A 22,518-nucleotide genomic window follows, 5' to 3' on the forward strand; every position below is an offset into this window, starting at 1 on the left:
TGCACCTATCTGCCTTTCACTCCAAAATTGCGGTGCAGCATCTGTGACTACTAGGTACATGGGCTCTGCAATACAGAAGGTCATAGAACAGGGACTGCAGCAGGAGCATCCAGAGAGGGGGAGAGGACGGGTGTCCCAGCAGTATAAAGTGTCCTGGAAAGGCTTCCTGTCGCTTGAAATCAAGCTTCGGAGGAGGCATTCAGCCATGCTAGGAAAGCAGTGAATTCATACAAGGGCCCACTTCTGCAAGAACACAAAGGGTTGAAGGCTCTGAAAATACAGCACCTCCAGCCTACCAATAGAACTCGTTTCGCCCTCACGTTCGCAGGCTACTTGTGTTCTCTTCCTGCTCCCTTATGTACAACGGCTGCGCTGAAACACTCTTCTAACTGTTCTTCAACTCGACTGGCGAATCTAGCATTTCTCCTGCTCTGTGCCCCCCACAGGTCATTGCCCGCCCTTAGGTAAACTCCCTCATTCCCCAATCATTGCACTCATCTGATGAAGCTCTGCTCACCTATTGAGAGTAGTTTCTGCTTTTCCAGCTCTGACATTGCGGGTGGCTGGTCCATGGGGACGAGGGAAATTGGAAATGGCAGGCACATTCAAATTTCTTGATCCTTTGCAAGTGGACATTTTTAAGCACTTATTCTGTGTGCAGGGGCCTGCAAATAAGAGGTGTCTTGAACTGCAGTAGCGGCAGCTGACTCCACTTAGTCCTTTGTCAGCAATCAGTAAGGGAACGTGTTCAGGATAAAATGTGGTCAGATTCTCTGCACAGTTTTTTCAGGCAGTTTTATATGCACGGACTCGACCTGAATAGTATTGGAGTGCTTTACATGAGCACCAATTACATTACACAAGGTCATATCACCAGCGCAGGGAAGTTTAATGATGTGCCTAGAATCATAAGATGCTGGGAGATGGCCGGGATACGAACCTGGATCCCCAGTGCCAAAATGAGCAGCTCTTTTTATGAATGACCTGCGGCTGCAATGTGGTGCCTTTTAAATGTTGTGCATTGGAAGTTATCAACAGATGATGAGTATCGAGTTCCCCCACCGCCTCCCGGGTCTTAATAAGAATAAAAGCTACACCGCCTCCTCTTCCCTCCACTTTGTGCACGATCCTGAGTCATCCCGCTCCTCTACGGTGTACACTTCAGTAATCCCTGGTTTACCACCTAGGTTTAGGGTATACAATACACGCATATATAGAATGTTGCATTAGGCGCTTGCACGTCGCCGGGGAGGAACGGAGAGCGGTACCACGTAGGTGATCCGACGGGGAATTGCCCCATATGCACGGTTGTAACCACGGGGTATCCCCAGAACCCTCGCCTCCCATGGGGCCAATTGCTCCCACCTAATGGGTCATTGGACCTCTAGAGTGGACAAGGACTATAGGTCAAATCCACAGAGTGGCACTACCTATACAGTAGGCCCTTACGATTGAAAGTATTTGTGAATAGAAGGTGGATTCCGTACCTTTGGCTACAGTTATTTCGAACCTGGGTTCTAGTATGTTTGCCCTCATAGTAGTGATGAGGCCTGGATTAAACAGAGGCTGAAACGCGTCGACACACATATTGGAAGACTCCAAAAACAAGAGATCTGTTGAACATTGTTGAAAAAATTATTTAGGAGAGTGCTACTTTGAGAGAGGTTAAAAGTGGTTAAAACCTCATACACTCCCTTCGTTTTAGTTTTAGTTTTGGTGATCTAAAGTGAAGGAATGTTATGTTAAGGAATTATACATTTACATCCTTGTTTAAATAGGTGGGGCATTAGAACCGTGAGTTTGGTTCCAAAAGAAGTGTATATATGTAAATCTAAAGTATATGTGTTTTGTGTGTATATATGAATTGTGTACAGTTTTGTTCAATGTAAGAGACCAATAATTAAGGTTTAATGTAGTTTAATTAAAAGAGAAAGTTAAACTACACATTTGATTTGTATTGCTCTGTGCGTTTGGTTATCTTTCTGGAGATACTCTTCGGTAAAAAATTACTTCAATTAATTTGTATTGAGAAGGATTCACTCAAGATTGGACAATCTATGGTATCCAGTCTTATAACTTAATAGATATAATATTGTTCCGTAGGCTTTACTTTGTTTTTCCCATGCAGGATGACAGCGGTGTCCTATCCGTATCAGTGGAATGCAAAAATTAATTACGAAGAGAAAATGGAAAAGAAAAAACGCTTAAGGCACATATTGCACTGTTCAGCTAGGTCACCTGTTAGCAGTAATGATGCTGTTAATACTCGAACAACAGAGACTACATTTATTCAAAATTTACCTGGCCCACTCCAGGACTGGGGCTGCAGGGCACTGCAGGATATTGAGGGAAGTTAGCTTGTTCATTTAGACCAACACACATGCAACCTGCAGTGGGCAACGTTGTTGCACAAGTCTTCAGGCAGTGGAACTGGAACGCAGGAGTGTCTCACACTAAATACAGCGCGGGCTGTGAGATTGCCAGCCTGGCAAATACTCTAGACTCTGGGTAGGTTTTGAGAATGGGGAAGTCATTCACCTAATAGCAAGCATGACTGCAGTGAATGGCAGTGTGCACCAGCAACCCTCTAGCCAGTAGACTGCAAGACTAGATCGAGCGTGTGGGTCCTTTTTTAAATTTGTTTATTTCTAAAAAGCTCTTTAGCATTTTTCGCATTGACACTTTTGTTTTATTCTCCAGTTCTAACCTGGGGACGAAAGTAAAGAGAGCGGAGCCCCGACGCACTCCCTCAGAAACCACCGCTGGTTCCAGGTCAGAGCTACATCTTTGATAGAAAACAGGATACACAAAACTAATAAGGACATTCTAACTTCTGGGGCCAAGATGCACACTGAAAGAGCTATGTGTTAAGGCTGTAGTATCTAGGGCGACTGGCATGTATGGGGCAATGTTATCCAAATGCGTATAAAGGCTGTAAGATTCAGGGTAACTGATATTTATGGGGTAATGTTATCTTAGTGAGAAAACATTATTTGTTCATCGCTGTCCTCAGAAACCTTTGGCCCATAGTCCTCCTTCTGTAGTGCAGTACTGAATCCTAGCCATTGACGCAGCAGTGCTAAATAGGTCCTAACTTGCCTGCTGCCACTGAAGGAATTTTCGCTTTGCCTGTTTTGCCCGCATTTCCAGCACTGCCGCATAAGGTCTCCTCCTGCTGCCGCTGCTCCATTTCACCCGAGCGCGACCGCAGTGGAGAGGAGACCTGAAGGGGACTACATCACCCACCAGCCTTAGCGGCCGGAAGCCGCCTACACCCGCGCCAGGAGGCGCATAAAACTACGGTCACCCCCCGCGTCGCGCGAACGACCGCGGGTTGCGCCGGGTTAAGCCCGGGACTCTGATTCTCCTCTCTGGCCCGCAAGTACTATTTTATTTTTCATTAGGCCAGTGACAATGCTGGGGGCGGGTTTTGTATTTGGTTTGTCTCATCTGCCCATGACAACCAGATCTGTAAAGGGTAGAATGGGGAGGGGAGGGGGGGGGGGGGGGGCAGTATGTGTGTTAATGGGACCCTGGACAATTTCATAATTTGCGCATTTTCTGTGTTGGAGAAAGAAATTGCCCTCACTGAACGAAGACTGTCACTTGAACCTCTCTTCCACAAGCGTTCTTATCTAGGGGACCTAGCACTAGCAACATCCCCAGCAAATAACACTACGCAAGGTGAAGAAGTGCCCCTGGCCCCCGACTGCGATAGTATAGGCGCTATTAGGGCCAGCCTAGATAGACTGAATGGGGTAGTTGTCTCAAGGTTCGCGTCTCCTGCTCCCTCCGAGTCGATAGAGCTTCTTTCTTCCCCAGTGCCGCTCGCATTTCCCACGGCTGATAATATACACCCTCAAGATTTAAATGCAGCTAGTATATTCCACCTAAAAAGGGAAAGCCGAGGGGGTGGGGGTTCTAGAAAAGCTAGATATCCTGCCCTTAAAAGAAAAAGACTTACTATCAGAGGAAGTGGTGGGCCGGCCAAACGCTCTAAAAAACGTAGTCAGACGTGCTGATGGTGGCGAGGAACATGTAGTGATGGGGAGGGTATGCCCTTTGATTCCATCTGAAGGAAATAGCACGACCTCCCACCTGCCCAACCGAGCTTCCCATCCAGAGAGTTCAGTAGCAAGTTCTCCTGCTACTGGCTTTCCCTCGCCCTCTCCCCCCATAGAGCAGATCGAGAAGTTGGTAAGGTCCCTGATCCTCCCTGTACTTCAAAGGGTTAAGGATACAGCAGACCGACTAGATAGATTTGAACAGTCGACCTAGTACAACTTTTTCTCTCTCAAACCCCTGTTGAAATTACAAGCTAAGAACATTTTGAGAGAGAGAGAGCTGATTAGCACTCATGGAGATGCCCCAGCACCGGATGCTGTACGGCCCTAGCCTACCGCTACATCGGCTCCCTCTTCTGGGTTTGTGCAACAGGCTGCAGCACCGGTTGGACCCTCTTTTGGCACGCTGCTACCCAGCACCAGTGTTTCGCAGGTTACGGGGCAACAGCCAGCCAGCCTTGCTCTTATAGCCACAATCCCCAAGGGCCCAAACACGCAACCACAAGTACTGCGCTATAGGAAGGACCCCAAAGGCTCTACAGAGCAACCTAGGAGAGACAGCCCTGAACCTGTACCTACCTCTCAACAGCCCTTCCAGCCTCCCTTAGAGGCTGCTAGACCCCCTCCCATAAATATCCCACCTGAATGTCAGCCCTATGTTGCTGTCCTTACCAATGTTCCGCCCTTGCAGGCTGACCAGCACAAAACTTACCAGGCGCTTAAAAACAAATCCATGCACTGGTTAAGAGTGAACAGACCTCTCCCAAGCGAGTTGGATGGTCAGATACTTAACGTCAGAAGGGTATGGTGGGTAGGAAATGGTCACAAGCAATTCCAGGGGGACTGTGTGGTGGTGAATTTTTTAAGGATGTCAGGGTTGCCCAATTCATTTGCAACCAGCAGCCGGGCTATGGAGCGGGGGGGGGGGAGGGGATGGGGGGGGGGTAGTAATCTAAGTAGGAGACCTGAGCTACTTTTATGCTAGGCCGTGGGGTACTTCAAATGATAACCAGCTAGGGTGGGGTGGGAGGCTAGAATCCTTTTTTCCTGAGAACTACGACTACTCTTTTTCCTATCCACCAATTCCTTGGCCAGGGAATCAAAGGAGGGTGTTTGGTTACTGACCTGTTACTTGCTACCGGGACTCACTCCTCTGTCTGAGCCCAATAGTTGCTCCCTCGTCCTGTGTCCCGGGGACCATTAGTGTCAATCCTCCACCGAAGTCTGACTCAGGTAGTCGGGTCAGGTTTTTGACTTTAGCATCAGAAGGGCTGTGAGGGAGAACCCACCATTAACCTCCTTTGATCAGGTGGGTACATCCAGGCTCTAGTCCCGTAGGGTCCCGGCTGTGGCGGATCCAGTTTTTAGGATTCTCAGCTGGAACGTTGCGGGCATCTCTAGGAAGCTGGACCTACCTGATTGGGTAAGCCTCTATAAAAGTATTCCAATCTGCATCTTCCAAGAAACGTGGTGCAGGGAACCTTACCACAAGGTGGGATACTCATCCTTTTTTATACCAGCAGTTCTCTCTTCCTCAGGGAAGGGTCGCCCCTCAGGTGGCCTTCTCATATGGGTTGCTGTCTCGCTTGGGTGCCAAGTTGTGCAGCACGCGATCAATTCCCCTGACCTTCTTAGATTTTCGCTCAAGGGGTCCCAGAGAGGGCCCACCCTGGACTGTCCAAAATCTATGCCAGGGGGTCGAAAGGAGGTTCGATGTCACCCACAGGCTCTGCTTTGGAGGATCTTCTTGGCTAGTGCCCGGTTGGATCACACGTCCTGGTCGCAGGGGACTTTAACTGTACGTTTGAGCCCCTTGCGTCGGAGGACATCCTGGGCTTTGCCGCCAAAAATGCCAGGAGTGGAATTCCCATATTGTCCATCCCTCCTATTAGGAGATGGACCCAACTGGCAGTACAACTTAATTCCTTGTCCCTGGAATTTGGTCTGAGGGCAGTGAACTGGAGGACGTCCTCGGATCCCATGGGAGCTCACACTTACAACAGGGTGAACCACACGTTGAGGATAGACGTTAAGTTATGGAGCTCTATGCGGGATATGGAGGTTCTATCCACAATCGATAGTGACCACAATCTCCTCTCCCTGTCCTTGCTCCCCTTGTGGTTTGGGGAATTGGGTGCGCGTATGTCCCCAAATCCAGCCTCTACTTCAGAAATACGTCCTTCCAACTGTGGGAGGCGTCTGAAGTGGTGCAGGGTTGCTATGGACGAAGGGAAAATGCTAGCCATGGGGGCTCTTAGTTACAGTCCTGATTAATTTGGACTCGCCCTCCCAGACACTTAGCGATGTGACAGCCCTCTTTTGTAAGACAATCAAGGCCCTGGGTAATTTCTTCCTTCTCCAAAGTAGGGATCCTCCAGGTGGGAAAGATAAGAGCTCTAAGAAACAACCTGGCTGGTTTACAAAAGAATGCAGGGAGAAAAAATCTGCCTTGATTACTGCCGTTAAGAGTAAATCCTCGTCAGTGATCAGGCATGCTAGGAAAGAGTATACTCAGACCATTACTGCAGCTAAGAAAGAGTGGGAGGACAGGTATTGGTCAGACCTTAAGTAAGCAAGTGCGGGCAGAGATTCCAAAGGGTTCTGGAATTTAATTAGAACTAGGAACAGACCAGATAGCACTTTAATTACATGTAACATCCCAGCCCAAACCGGATATAACCATTTTCTCTCCCTTTACACCTCCAAGGAGACAAATACCCAGTTAATTTCAAATGGTAGCCCTTACCGTGTTGAAGCTCTGGGGGATACATTGGGCGATCCCTTCACCCCAAGAGAAGTTGAGAATGTAATAAAATCCCTGGTGCCCCTCAAAGCTGCCGGACGGGTTACCGGGTGACCTGCTGTGTGCTAACCACAAAGAGTGGGGGGATGTTGGTTTCATCTCTACTTAATTCTATCAACAACGGTGCACCTGTCCCTGAATCTTGGAAAGGGGCGGAGGTCGTCCCAATATTTAACAAGCATTTACAATGCAATAGGTCTCACATTTGCGAGAGTTTATGCTATTGGCATTGTAAATGGCAATGCCTTTTATTTAAAAAACCAACACATTAATAAAGGCATTGTAATCTACAATGCCAATAACTCAAACTCTAGTAAATGCGACACCTGTAGCATTGCAAATGCTTGTTTAATTTGCTGGTAACTTTGGCGAGGCTTGACAAAGCAACAGAAACCCTGGCAGACAATTTGGTTTTGCACTGTAGCCACTATTAAAACCATGCTCAACCTTGTCTTGTCTTAAACTTTAGTTTTTTTCAGGAAATGTCATTGATTTCTAAGGATGTATGTTGGATCTTATGGTACTGGTTTGATAACTATCAAATGTCCTGAAATCCATTGCCCCTAAATTTCGAAGACTGTGACAGTACCTCAAAGCATTGTAGGCCAAGAAGGACCAGGACAGCTAAACTTGCTCCAGCACCCTATTCAGAAGCAGAGAGGGTGCTACTGCAGCTATCACAAGGACCCTTCACCTCATTTTGTTTTCAATGTGGTATAGAGGCCAACTGCCCCGGTGCCCAGTTCACAATTGCAAACGTTGCTGCAGGACAGCAAGTACCCACTGAAAATGTGGGGGAAAATAAATGTACCTCACTGCCTTTGAGCACAGCGGTGGACTAACCCATAACACCACTGCCCTTGGAAAGGACCATGTCTACCCTACCCCCTCCTCCTTTTAGGAGCAGATAGCACTGAAGAGGCTACACAGTTATGGAAGTTGCTTAAATACATGGGTTTTCCACTCCGGAGAAGGTTGGAGCCTGGTGATCTGGGCTTGGATTCGAGTCCTGAGTCTGCATATCATAACTATGCAGGCAGTGATCAAACATCTACATCTGCTACTCCAGGAACTCAGCATGAGCAATAACACAAATGCCATTAATAATTACGCGAGCTGTGAAGTGCCAATACCAAGTATTTTTTTCTGTACAACATACCTGCCTTCCTTTATTCTTTACAACCCACACGTCTACTTCTTCCTCAAATTCTAGCAAGCACCCCAACCTGCCTTCACTTTCCTCCCACTCTGCTCATTCTTAATATCCTTTCCCAAACTTTTGTCCTAGATTTCTGTTTTTCTGCCCCCTGTTCTTCATTTGAACTTGCACAAAGCTCACTGGTGGCTTCTATGAAGAAGACACCGTTTCAAGCGCTACAGGACATCCATAATGGTTTGGAGTTTACTGCGTTTTGAATCCTCTCATTCCAATCAATCTGCCTCGTTTCCCGGGCTTCTCTATTTCAATCATGCCCCTCCATTTTCTCCACATTAAGTTTGCCGAGTCCAGGCCTTCATTCCCGCAAGATGGTCTCAAGGGCACCCTGGGGGGCGCTGGGCATAATTTGGGTGTGGGGGTGATTGTCCCTCCTCAGATGACACTGCGCAGCGTGGCTCTAGGCGCTGCTTGGGTGAGGGCAGTTCTCTGGCTATTTTCTTTTCCTGACTACAAACACAAGCCGCCAGAGGGAGCTCCGATGCGATTAGCCCAGCAGTCAATAGATTCATCTAAACCCACCAGTCACTAGATTAATCTCACCATAAGTGAGGTTAAAATGGCCGGCCCTCATATGACTTAGGAAGGTGCCCAGTGAGTCCCGAGAACTTCACTTCGACCTGCTGAAGGAAAAGAAAATCTATTAACACAATCACACAACTACTGTTGTACCTGTGAAAAATACAGAGAACTGCCTCCCAGTCAATCACTGGCCTCAAACTGTCATCGGAACAGCAGTCTGCAGAGAACTGCCCTCACCCAAGCAGCGCCTAGAGCCGCGCAGTGTCATCTGTAAGGAGCTAGACTTCCAACCATGGGGAAGAGAAAGGGCAGGAGGGCGCGCAGCTGCCCTAAAAGAGAGCCCTGCCCCTTCAGGAGACTGAGGAGGGACAATCACCCCCACACCCAAATTATGCCCAGCGCCCCCCAGGGTGCCTTTCAGACCATCTTGCGGGAACTGGAGATGTTGTATTCTGTGATTAAAGTCGTAAGAGATGTGGCGCTATCCCTGCAGACTGTGTGCTCTGTTGGCAGGCATCTCTTTGAAATTTACAGATGGGGGCAGCAATGAGCTTCAGAGGGTCTGCTGGTCGGCAACACAGAACAGATCACACCCACCTTCTTGCCGCGACTGAGGCCCTACATTTCTGTGATTAAAGCCCTAGCAGTTGGGGTGCAAGCACTTTCAGGACCCTGTACAGAGTAACAGGCTCTGCTTGCTGGAAACTTTGTGAAATATACAGATCGTGGCCACAATAAACATCAGTGGTGTCTGCTGGCTGGCTATAAAGTGCGCCCCGTACAGCAGCACTGGCCTTTGACAAACTACTTTTTTGTGTCATAATTTTTAAGCACTTCAATGTTAACTCATCTCGAGGATGGGTCAAGGTGAATGAATTCCAGCGGACCACGTCTACTTATGAAAGCCGAACAGAATGTAATTTTGACACTGAATTGTATTTTGCGCCGGTCCTGAATATCTCAAAGAAAGTGTGCGCGACTTATTTAACTGTCTTTGAATAAACGCGAGATTCACTGCAAAATTGTCATTTTTTCCCACAAGACTTGAAATGTTGCCTTCAATTTTTACAGGTCGCATACTGCAATGTGGAGAAAGAAGCCGTTCCTGGGCTCATTTGCATACCCATAATTCCATGGTGTGCAACTGCTACTTTGGGCTAGGTTATTCTGTTTATTTGTGCTCCTGCTCGTGCAGTGATATGTTTGTAAGTTGGGGATGGAAAGCATAGAGCCCACGGATAGTGGGCCTTTCTCTGCAAAGTCACCCTGGTGTAAAATATTTCCACATGAGACCTTTATATAGCGCGTCATAGTGAAAACTTTAAGTTCGCCAGCATTGCATTATAGCGTCTGGAGTTTCCTCTCGCAGGTGTCCAGGGACAACACTGCGCGACTCGAGGCTGCCGCAGCATCTGACGGGGGCTCCTTCAGAGCAACAGCGAAGGGCGCCGGCCGATAGAGGGAGCTCAGTCTCCGGCTACACTACAATCACAAGCCGCCAGAGGGAGCTCCGATGCGATTAGCCAAGCAGTCAATAGATTCATCTACACCCACCAGTCACTAGATTAATCTCACCATAAGTGAGGTTAAAATGGCCAGCCCTCATATTACTGAGGAAGGTGCCCAGTGAGTCCCGAGAACTTCACATCGAGTGTTTCCGAGCAAACAGTAAACCTTCATTTCTGTCCACCTCACGGTCAGTCTGTACAAGAAATAAAGATTATTTCAAAGTTACCTTGGCGGGGCTTGCTGGTGTGCTTCCCAGAGAGACAGGAGATTGGGGAAACGTGCGCGCGCGGCCGGCGCCGATCGCTTTCCAGAGCGTGCGCGTGACATCTGTCTCCTGGGAAGCAGACCCGGAAACAATAGTATCGCGCCTGCGCGATGGCATATGGCTTTGCCATATGCATCGCAGGCGCGAGACCTAAAACTGGGTGTCGGGACGACCCCGCCAACTATAGGCCCATAAGCCTTATTGACTCTACGCAAAAGGTGTCTGGGAAAGTGATCCTGGGGAGGGTGCTTCAGTGGATAGACGATAACATCCTATCGGACTTCCAAGCCGGCTTTGGTTCTGGACAGTGACTATAGAACAGGCCTTCAGACTGGTCCTCCTCTATTGGAAGGTGGTAGTGCTGGGCAAAGGCAGTCTCTGGCCTTTATAGACCTGAAGACTGCCTTTGACCTAGTACCGAGTGAGGGGTTATGGAGGGTTCTGTCCGAGATGGGGTTGCCCCCATACATCTGGTCTCTATTGGTGAGGCTCCACGCTGATAACTTTGCGCAGGTGCGGTGGGGCATGCATGGCGATAAAACTGATAGGATCCCAGTAGAAAGGGGCGTTCGCCAGGGTTGTGTGCTCGCTCCCACTCTGTTCTCTCTTTATGTGAACTGAGTGGTTGAGCACCTGCTAAAAAAAACCTGCAGACGCACCATCCCTGGCGGGCAAGCTCATCCCCACATTGCTCTTCGCTGACGACACCCTCCTCATCTCAAAGACCCCTATGGGTTTAAAGAGCCTTCTAAATAGCTTCCAGGAGTTTTGCCCACATAGGGGCTTGATTATTAACACTAACAAAACTAAATACTTGGTCCTGAACCCACCCAAAAAATTGGGCCGTCCCCCGGTGCTGAATTCCGTACCTCTGGAGAGGGTGGCCGAATTGGACTACATAGGCATCTGTCTTACAGATTCAATGCATTGGAATTCGCACATCCAAAAGATGTTAATGGCCCTTCCGCAGAGCACCCCTACACTACCTGTATTAATGGATCTGGGATGTAGATCGATCAAGGATCAAGCCCAATTACGCCCCTTGCTACTTTGGGCACGATTGTGGCGTGTGCCCGAGCTGGCCTCATATGCAGAGGCTCTGTTAAAGGTTATACTAATGGAGGGCTGGTCTAAGATCAAGTGGTTGAGGGATGTGAAACGATTGCTAAGGGAACTTGGTCTTGGAGATGCGTGGGAATCCTGGAACCCCCCCCCCCCAAGCCGTCCTGAAGAAGCTGTACTGGACTGGATTTCCTGCAAAATCTCCACTGAGTCAAAACATTGTAAATCCACTACTGACTTTTTGAAGGTCAAGGACGTGGTGGCCTATGAACTGTACCTCGATATTATATCTAACCCTGCAGACCGGGCTTTGTATTTTAAATTCAGAATAGGGACTTTGCCTGTAAATTAATTGACTGCCCGTTGGAAAACTCCCTACCAGCGATCTCCTTTCTGTGCGACATGCCTAACACCAGTCGAGTCGGTTGCCCATATTCTCTTGAATGTCCGGCTTATCTAGCGCCAAGGCGGTGCTGGCTCAAGCCATTATGCCGACTACTAGGCACTCGGCAGCACAAAGTGGCATTACGAATTTTAATGTCTGACACATGCTCTTTGTTTGCCAGCGCCGTGTCCAAATTCCTAAAATGGTTTTGGGCAATTCGCTTAAAAAGGCTTTCTTTGTCAATTTAATGCTTTGTCTTAAATGCTCATACAATGTTTTAGCTGTGTAAATAGTATGAATTTGTCTAAAAGCTGATTTTTAAAATTTATTGTATTATGCTTTTATGATATTTTGTATCGAAATAAAGCCTTCCATCAATCAAATAGAATACAACAAATATATGAAGTGTGCTGTGATCTGTCTGTTTCCTCTATTTTCTAAATTCCAATGCCCACAAAAAAGTTGGAGTGCAGGCAACCGAGAATTTGTCTGAAGTTTAACAAAGTACAAAACTGTTATAGGTGTAGGAAGGTGGATATCAGACTATGGTTGCCCCCAACTTTTTGCCTAGTGTTTTGCTGGTTTTCGAAATAGTTGGCCAGGGATCCTGCTATCCAGGACCCCAGGCTTCCTGCTCTCTGTTAAAATGGACTCCATGTACCTTAGGTACATATGTAATTGGTATTGGGTCACTCTTGTAAGTCCTTGAACAGTGTACCATAGGTACCCAGGGCATAAGTGCACCAAAGGCCTACCAGGGGCTGCAGCATGTATTATGCCACCCCTGGCTGGCCATCCAAAACTGATACAACTGGCTGCTAACACAGCTGGGGCAAGGTGGTGTAATCACCCTTTGCTTTAGATATAGTATACCTATATCTAACCCTAAAATGGACACATATACTCCTATAAGTCACTCCTACGGCAGGCCTTATCAATCGTGGAGGTAGAGTGCTTGGAATTATGTGATATGGTGCTCTAGCATGAGCTGAGCCGGTCTGCAGCTTTCAGAACCATGTCCTTTAGCGGTTTCCATGATAACGCTATACCATATACTCTTCAGTGCATTATAATCCTCACGGTTATTGCTAACTTTGGTATAGCATTATCAAAACATGTCGAGTAAGGTGTCATACGAATTGGAATACTACCCCCTCGCCAGTTCTGGCGACGGGGGTAGCATTCCACCCTTTTAGAGGGAGACGACATGTATGTAACTGTGAACCCCGGTTAAAGTTAACTGAAGCCTCAGCATCACAAAATGGATGCTGCCACCACAGACACAAGTCTGACCTCCTGCTGCTGGGAGTCCTTCCAGCGAGGGAGGCCTGGACAAAGGGTTTCCTGCCTTGGGAGGTGCTAGCACCACCCCAGACAGGATTTTGTGTATTGAGGTAGGGCAGGCTGAAAGGAATGAGACATGCCTGGGGAACACAAGGTGACCCTGTGCATACCCCGGTTCAAACCAGTGGCTGGGGCACTCCAGCCCCAGCTCTGGCACGAAACCGGACAAAGGATAGGGGGGTGTAACCACCCCCTGTCCTGGTCCCACCCATAGGAGGGACCTAGTCATAGTACAGCCCCCTTTAGGAGAATAACGGTAGGAGCTGGTCCCATTCCAAATTAGATTATCCTGATTTAAAACTCTACAAAGAAGAAACTCTGGACTTCGACGTTCTGCTCCACAGAAGACTGAAGAAAATCTCCCTTGTGGCCAAGGAGTGACCACTCTGCACAAGCAGGCACCATCAAGCGTTCTAGCGGTTCACTTGGTCGTCCTTCCTGCTGGAACCAGACTTCAGAGCCCGACGAGATCCGGACTTCCAGACCTCTCTGACCTCTACCTACATCTGCAGCACAGATGAGATACGTGGGTGCGACGAGATACGTGGGTGCGACGAGACACGTGGGACCGGCCATCTTGGAGAAGGAGTAGTTTCTGTCCTGTAACTCCAGTTCTGTAGTAGGGGTATCTCTGTTATAGTCATAATCTAGTGAATAGTCCCGCCCATGTGCGCGGACCCCGGAGCAATCAAAAATAATCTCTTAAGCTGTCAAAACATGCAGACCTGCATAGACACTTAAGAGAGAATTTAAAGACAGATAATGCAGCCTATACCCACAGGCTACACTGTCCAATACTTCAACTGGAAATTCCACCAAAAACCATAACAGCACAGCCTGTCCAGGGTTTTCCACAGAGAAAAACCTTGCTTTGAACAGCAAAACCCTCTGGAATGATAGAGAGGAAGGAGTGGACAGACAAGCCCCATAGGCTGCCATTATGTGGATCAAAACAGGATACTGTGCCTTTAAGAGAACTTCCCAGAAGCCTCACAGTATCCCAGAATGCAGTGCAGGTCCCTTTCACCTTCAGTTCTTTTTGAAGGCGTAACACGCCAGACCTGTAGCATTCCTAACATGAATATCTCTCTCCACCGGGGAGGAGGGCGGGCGCTTATGACTATAACAGAGATACCCCTACTACAGAACTGGAGTTACAGGACAGAAACTACTCCTTCTGTAGTAGGGGATCTCGGTGTATAGTCATAATCTAGTGAATAGAATGGCAAGCCCATCCCCACACCAAAGCGGCGGTGGAGAAACGAGAAATAACACCACTATTGTGCGAACAAATTTCGCAGCGAAGCCTGCCCAACCTGAGCATCTGCCCTGGTATCAGTGTCCAGACAGTAATGCTAAGCCAAGGTATGGACCGTCTTCCAAGTGGCGGCCATGCAGATTTCTGCAGTCGGAACATTAAGCAGCAAAGCAGTCGCGGCAGCTTTGCCCCTGGTGGAATGAGCCTTAGGTTTACCTCCTAAGGTCGTATTAGTCTGTTGGTAACACAATAGTGTACAGGACACAATCCACCTAGAGATGGACTGTTTTGAGGTAGCAAAACCGGTCCAGACTGATTCATAATTGTCAAACAATTTATCTGAACCACGAATATCTCTGGTTTTAGCCAGATAAAATTCCAACACCCTCCTAACATCCAGGGAATATAGGGACCTTCAAGCTGGAGATGCCGGATTCTGAACAAACGTAGGCAAAGTTATTGTCTGGTTGACATGAAAACCAGAAAGAACCTTAGGAAGACATTTAGGATGAGTATGCGTAACAACCTCAGCAGCTTGAAATACAGTATAAGGTCCTTGGCAACACAACGCCTGAATACCACTCCCCCTGCGGGCCGATGTGATGGCCACGAGGAACGCCGCCTTCCAGGACAGATGCTGCAACGAAGCCCTATGAATAGGTTCAAAAGGCTCCTACATCAATCTGGACAGCACCACATTCAATTCCCATGAAGACGAAGGAAGCCAGACAGGAGGGAATGCTTTCTTCCAGCCTTCCAAAAAATCTTTGATCACAGGGATCTGGAAGAAGGAAGCCTGAAGGGCATTTCCTGTAGGCAGTCAGCGCAGCAATATGACCCGTAATGGATTAGACATTAAGGCCCGACTGCGCCAGGCGTAGAAGATACAGAAGGAAGACATCTTCCTTACACGTCGACAGGGCATGGTTCTTGGACATGCACCAGATGCAAAAACTTCTTCCACTATTAAGCAGAAGAAGTCCTAGTGGAAGGATGCTTAGCCTCCTTCAGTATGTCCATACAAACTTCTGGTAGATTCAAATGGCCATATCACACTATCTCAGGAGCCATGCAGCCAAACTCAAAGACGAGAGGTTGGGGTGCAACGTCTGCCCCCTGAACTGTGCGAGAAGGTCCGGCCTGCAAGGCCTCCATATGAGAGGACGGAGAGACCGGTGAAGCAGGTCCGTGAACCACCACTGTCCGGGCCATTCCGGGGCAATCAGGATCATCCGCGCCCTGGACTGGGACAGCTTGATGAACACCGCCGGAATCACGGGAAAAGGTGGAAAAGCGTACAGAAAGCTGTTCGACCAGTTAATCCAGAACGCATTCCCCAGCTTCCCCACAGGCAGTACCTGGAGGCGAAGTCTCGGCATTCGCCGAAGTCTTCTCCTAGTACTTCGTCGTTTATGACCCACTCATGTCTTTCCTGAATCAGTCTGCTCAGCAAGTCTGCCCGAGCATTCTGCACACCTGGCAGATGGGTAGCCGTTAGAGTCAGTCGCCAGATCGCCCGCGCCTCCTGCGACAGAGTGCGCGATCTCGAACCCCCCTGCTTGTTGAGGTAAGACATTGTGGTCAAATTGTCCGTCTGTACAAGCAGAGAGTTGGTCTGGAAGGACGGAAGAAACGCCTTCAATGCCAAGGGAACAGCTCTGAGTTCCCAGAAAATGATGTGATACGTGGACTCCATCGGGGACCACGTTCCTTGTATCTGCAAGTCTCCGGAAAGCGCCCCCCCAGCCGTGGGGAGACGCATCCGTCACGACAGTCTGTGTGGAAATGTCCTTGTGAAAGGGAACCCCTCTTAGGAGATTCTCCGCTGAACACTACCACTTCAGAGACTGAAGAGCACCCAGAGACAGTCGTATCTTGTCGCCCAAGGATCCTTTCCTCTAATCCCACTGATCCTCCAAGCACTCCTGCAAAGGTCCCATGAGCAGCCGTGTGTGTGGCGTGAAGAACATACAAGAGGCCACCGACCCCAGTAGAGAAGACACCGTCTCCACTACCGCAGCTGGGGCGGTCACAAGAGCCTGAGCCTTCCCAAGGGGAGATAATCGACTCTCCACCGAAGGAGACACGCTTGCTGACAGCGTATTGACGGAGGCTCCCAAGTACTGTATGCACTGGACCGGAATGGGGACAGACTCGGACATGTTGATGTGCAACCCCAGCTCGTTCCAGAGAACGCACGTCCTCCTGAAGTGCGCCTGAGCTTCCGAGAAGGAGGAGGTCCTGATCAACCAATCGTCCAGGCACGGTTAGAGAAGCCACCTCGTTTTTCCACAGGCGTGCAGCTACCACTGCCATGCACTTCGAGAATAGTCTGGGCGCAGACTTCAGCCCGACTGGCAGTACTGTGTACTGATAATGATGGGCGCAGACCTGGAATCGCAGGAACTTCCTGTGTGCAATGAGCACATGGGAGTATGCATCCCGTAGATCTATGGCACCAAGCTAATCTCCCTGTTGCAGCAGAGCATAAACCTGATGCAACGACAGCATGCGAAACTCCTCTACTGCGAATCCACTTGTTTGCTTGTCGCAAATCCAGAATGGGCCTGAACTCGTTCCTGTCCTTCTCATGAACCAGAAGAACCGGGAGTACAGACCTCTCCTCTTTTGAGACAGAGGTACGTCCTCTATCGCCCTTGTCCTATACAGGAAAACGGCCTCTGCTTAGAGCTCGCACCGCTGAAACCGCGAGCCGACCGGAGGAAGTGCTGGAGGAGGGCCGATGAACCGAAGACTGACTTAGACCCAGCCGGCCTTTGTTCGCCGAGGAGCCACAAGCTCTCCCGCGTATGCGCACAATATACTTGTAAAGCATTAAATGGCGGCCCGGGACCACCGGCAAAGCCTGGGAGGAAAAACGCCGCTAGAAAGGGCAGAAGGCCTCAGGCTGTACTCCATGTCCCAAACCTACAGCCGTCCAAAAGTCTCCGATTCAGACTTCATGCGGGCCACTCACTACTCTCATGGCAACCCAAGGGTTGCCCAAAGAACGGGAGAGTAGAAGCACACTGCTGAGCCGCAGGCTGCAGAGACGTCGGGCAAATAAAAGTATGGCAATGTAGGACAAACCCACAATACCTGGGGGTCGGCAGGAGAGAAAAACTTCGCTCCGACACCGATGCCTAGATCCGAAACCATCAGGCCCATTAGACCACCTCTTGTAAGGCTTCCCTCCTGTCTCTCGGCAGAGGAACCACAAACCGGTGAAGAAAAACCCCCCCATGAAGGGATCTCACAACAACGGTCCAACAACCGCGGGCCACAGCGCGAGGCCTACATGCCGCCACCCCTGCGACCAAGTCAGGAGCACGGTCGGAGCCAGAACCTTCTGCCAGGCGGTAGTGGACGAAAGGTAAGTCCCGCCAACCAGTAAAGAGTCGGAGAGGGACTCCCCGTACTCATGGCAGACGCATCCCTGGCATCAAGGCACGGAGGTTCGCAGACTGAGGGGCAAAAGGCCCCTGGGGAGGTGGACGGAAGAGGGAACCGAGGGGATTCTGAAACATCCCCGGTGGTCTCACCAGTAGTGGTCGAGCAGGAGGCGACCTAGCAGACGTGAGGCATGCAAGCACTCAAAACTAAGCAAAAGGACAAACGTCCCTCGTGTACACGTGGTGAGTAACCACAAACTCCCCATCAGAAGGGTTCCTCGACGCTTATCAACTGCTCTGCGTCGTGAGTGGAAGGTGCCGGGAACACAAAGTCCCCTCTACGACGGGAGGCTCACCAAGGAGCGAGGCCTGGAACCAGACCCAGGCGTCAAAAGCCGGCAGTACCCTGCGGCTGTAACAGATGACGCCAACCTCACTACGACGTCACCATCACTAAGACAGTGACTGCCTCTATGACAACCAACACTGAGACGTCAAAATGTCACTAGGTGTCAACCAAGGAGACGCCGAGCCATCCCTAACGGTGACGTCCTGACCCAACGGAAGAGGGCAGAGCCCAAGTGACCAATGCCCCAAAAGGAGCCTCACTGTCCCATGACGTCGAGCATCCCTGCCCCATGACGTCGAGCATCACCGCCCCATGACGTCGAGCATCACCGCTCCATGACGTCGAGCATCACCGCTCCATGACGTCGAGCATCACCGCTCCCTGACGTCGAGCATCACCGCTCCCTGACGTCGAGCATCACCGCTCCATGACGTCGAGCATCACCGCTCCCTGACGTCGAGCATCACCGCTCCCTGACGTCGAGCAACACCGCTCCATGACGTCGAGCATCACCGCTCCCTGACGTCGAGCAACACCGCTCCCTGACGTCGAGCAACACCGCTCCATGACGTCGAGCATCACCGCTCCCTGACGTCGAGCATCACCGCTCCCTGACGTCGAGCATCACCGCTCCCTGACGTCGAGCATCACCGCTCCCTGACGTCGAGCATCACCGCTCCCTGACGTCGAGCATCACCGCTCCCTGACGTCGAGCATCACCGCTCCCTGACGTCGAGCATCACCGCTCCCTGACGTCGAGCATCACCGCTCCATGACGTCGAGCATCACCGCTCCATGACGTCGAGCATCACCGCTCCATGACGTCGAGCATCACCGCTCCATGACGTCGAGCATCACCGCTCCATGACGTCGAGCATCACCGCTCCCTGACGTCGAGCATCACCGCTCCATGACGTCGAGCATCACCGCTCCATGACGTCGAGCATCACCGCTCCATGACGTCGAGCATCACCGCTCCCTGACGTCGAGGCACTCCATGGCGTCGACGTCGAGGCACTCCATGGCGTCGACGTCGAGGCACTCCATGGCGTCGACGTCGAGGCACTCCATGGCGTCGACGTCGAGGCACTCCATGGCGTCGACGTCGAGGCACTCCATGGCGTCGACGTCGAGGCACTCCATGGCGTCGACGTCGAGGCACTCCATGGCGTCGACGTCGAGGCACTCCATGGCGTCGACGTCGAGGCACTCCATGGCGTCGACGTCGAGGCACTCCATGGCGTCGACGTCGAGGCACTCCATGGCGTCGACGTCGAGGCACTCCATGGCGTCGACGTCGAGGCACTCCATGACGTCGACGTCGAGGCACTCCATGACGTCGACGTCGAGGCACTCCACGTGCCGACTGGAACCGCGTCATAGCTCAGACGTGCCCTTACTGGGGACAACCCCAGAGAGTACAGCATGGGACTCGGTAGAGGACCTACCCTCACCTCACCCAGAGGCTGAAGATGCCTTCAAACTCCTCTGTTTGAAACTTGGAAGCCGAAGCCCCCTAGAAAAGAAGGTACAGAGAAGACAGGTGTCCAAAGACACAGGCAAGCACAGAGCACAAACCCTGTGAGCTTCAGCTTTGGCCTTCAGTTCAGCTGCAGACAAAGCACATGTCAGACTAGAAATAGTCTAAAGACAAAAAGACTGCAGAAATTCTGCCAAAAAACCACAGCAGAATGCAGATAAAGGCCAAAGACGTCGAGTGAAGCTACAAAAATATCACAAAAATAGTATAGAAAAAGCTCAGAAAAGAAGAGCTAATGCTCCAGGGTCCTGCTAGCAGGAGCCGGAAAAAAGAACTGAAGGTGAAAGGGACCTGCACTGCATTCTGGGATACTGTGAGGCTTCTGGGAAGTTCTCTTAAAGGCACAGTATCCTGTTTTGATCCACATAATGGCAGCCTATGGGGCTTGTCTGTCCACTCCTTCCTCTCTATCATTCCAGAGGGTTTTGCTGTTCAAAGCAAGGTTTTTCTCTGTGGAAAACCCTGGACAGGCTGTGCTGTTGTGGTTTTTGGTGGAATTTCCAGTTGAAGTATTGGACAGTGTAGCCTGTGGGTATAGGCTGCATTATCTGTCTTTAAATTCTCTCTTAAGTGTCTATGCAGGTCTGCATGTTTTGACAGCTTAAGAGATTATTTTTGATTGCTCCGGGGTCCGCGCACATGGGCGGGACTATTCACTAGATTATGACTATAACAGAGATACCCCTACTACAGAAACTGCACTTCCAGCAAGACTTCACTCTCGAGGATGCCTCTGATCTGGGGATTGAGAAGCCCCAGCCCCGAGCAGCTCCTGCACAGAAGATCAGCCCTCCAGCATCCACGAGATCTGCGTGGGGCCTTTTTGCCTGATTGCTGCTTGCTGCTTGATGCTTTGTCTGGTCGCTTGCCGGCTGGCTAGTGGGCTCCTAGACGACGATCCATGAAATCTACATCGCTGGTCTGGTTGCTCCAGACTGGCCCTTGCTTCCCTGCAAACGAGAAGCACCCCGGACCCTCCTGGTCCGCACCAGACGCCATCTCCACTCACCGCGTGGGTTGCCTTTGCCAAGGCCTGCTGACTCCGAATACGGATCCGACACCGCCGACAGCGAGAGCCTGCGTGGGACAGCTCGTGCCTCCATCATGGTCGTCGAAGACACCTCCTGGTCCACGTGGCTGCAGTCAAGCGTCCACTCTTCACCTGATCGAGACGACAGCATCTGGTTACTTCCTGGTTCCACTCGTGTCACTGGCTAGTGACTGACCATTGTCCCCTCTGCTTTCAGGTCTCCATCTTCCTCGATCCACCCTTGGATCGCTCCAGACATCTTCCTGGTCGTCTGCAGCATCTTTCTTCAAGGCTCCATAGACTTGGACGCGGAAACCAGACAATTTCACACCTATGCACCCGCAGCCCGTGGGTGAGGTAACGAGAGCATTTCGGTGCTCAAAGGTAGATTGACTCTCCTAGTGTCCAGGTATCCTGTCGTTTTAGTCGTAACCAGTCAGAACTGTCCGTACTCACCTTTTTCGTAACTTGTAGTGTCCATTGACTTTGTCCCGCATCTCGTGTGTGAGTTCACACTCTGCACACACGTCCCGTGGGCCTCCTGCTACTTACCTAAGGTTAGGGTAGTGTAGTCCTAGCGATCCTACAGCCTCTGGACATCTTCATTTCCTCGATCGATTTCCTTATACCATTTACTTAGTATATGGTTTGTCGTGCCCCTAGGGCACCATTGTAATTTATGTAACTTATCGTATTTTTCTTAAGAGTCTTGTCATGTGCTTAGCCCTCTGTTCTCAAAGAGTTCAGAGGTGTTTTGTTAGTAATAAATATCTTGTTTATTTTCATAACAACCTGTGTGGTGTCCTTTCATTTGGTATTCAAGGGGTTATATGTGGTAAAACAGCTGGCTTCACATGCCAAAAGAGTTTAGCGTAAGACTGCTTTGTCCATGCTACCATTAGGATAGCTGGTCTGTAAGGTTGACTTACAACCAATCACCATAAGGGTTGTTTGGACTGATACAAGGTGATCACTAGAACTAGTGAGCATCATATATCAGGCCAACTTCTCACAACAGGTATTGAAGTTTTTTACATATTTGCTAGAGATCACACCCATCTCCAAACTCCTCTGAACCTCTTCAGAAGTTTCCAATCATTTTAAAAGCTCGGTGCCTGCCTTCAGCCAGAATTGATAACCCAACCTAGAAGCAGTTGGAATTTTTTTAATTTTAATTACTTTGAACATTTGCAAGACACAAACCAATTGCAAGCTTGCCAAAGATCGCTGCAGCTCACTCAGAAATGGGGGGTTTTCATACTCTCTATGGAGAAGACAATCTGACATTTTCTTGGAAGGCAGTAGAGTTTCGGTGTTGTGTCCAAGAGGGTGGGCCCTCTAAGTGTTAATCTTTCCTTACAAGTGGAAGAGCATATGAAGAAGCATATGAAGAAGCATATGAAGGGGATTTCCAAGATTTTTATGCTAGTTAAGTGGCTGCTCTTTGTGCATGGTGTGGTCAGGTCCCCTCCCAACCAGTGTTTACCTGCCTTGTTGTGGGGAGCTCTGGGTGTCTGCACTAGGCTGTCTGCTAAGACTGTTTTGAAAGCCGTAAGGATAGGCTGCATAATGCAGCCCCCTGCTGCGCATTTGGCCCCCCCCCCCCTTGCCCCCATCTCTTAAGGGGCGGGTCTTTCAGCCCAAGGCCAATTAATATTTGTGAGCCATGGACAGATCAGGGGGCCCTCAACACATTCTGCAGGGGGCCAGCATTTTGCATTATGCCACTGGTTACTAGTGTTCCCCTAAGGATGGTTAACTCAGGTATTTGTAGGCTTT

The 22,518-nt window shown here is 49.9% G+C and overlaps 1 protein-coding gene across 1 annotated transcript in view; it reads right to left on the reverse strand.

Annotated features, from left to right (window-relative positions):
• UBE2R2 (ubiquitin conjugating enzyme E2 R2) overlaps positions 1 to 22,518 on the reverse strand; it is a 205,281-nt gene that overhangs the window by 38,510 nt on the left and 144,253 nt on the right. The gene's annotated exons all lie outside the window — the stretch shown is intronic.

Source organism: Lissotriton vulgaris, chromosome 3_1, assembly GCF_964263255.1.
Source record: "Lissotriton vulgaris chromosome 3_1, aLisVul1.2, whole genome shotgun sequence".
Lineage (NCBI taxonomy): Eukaryota > Metazoa > Chordata > Amphibia > Caudata > Salamandridae > Lissotriton > Lissotriton vulgaris.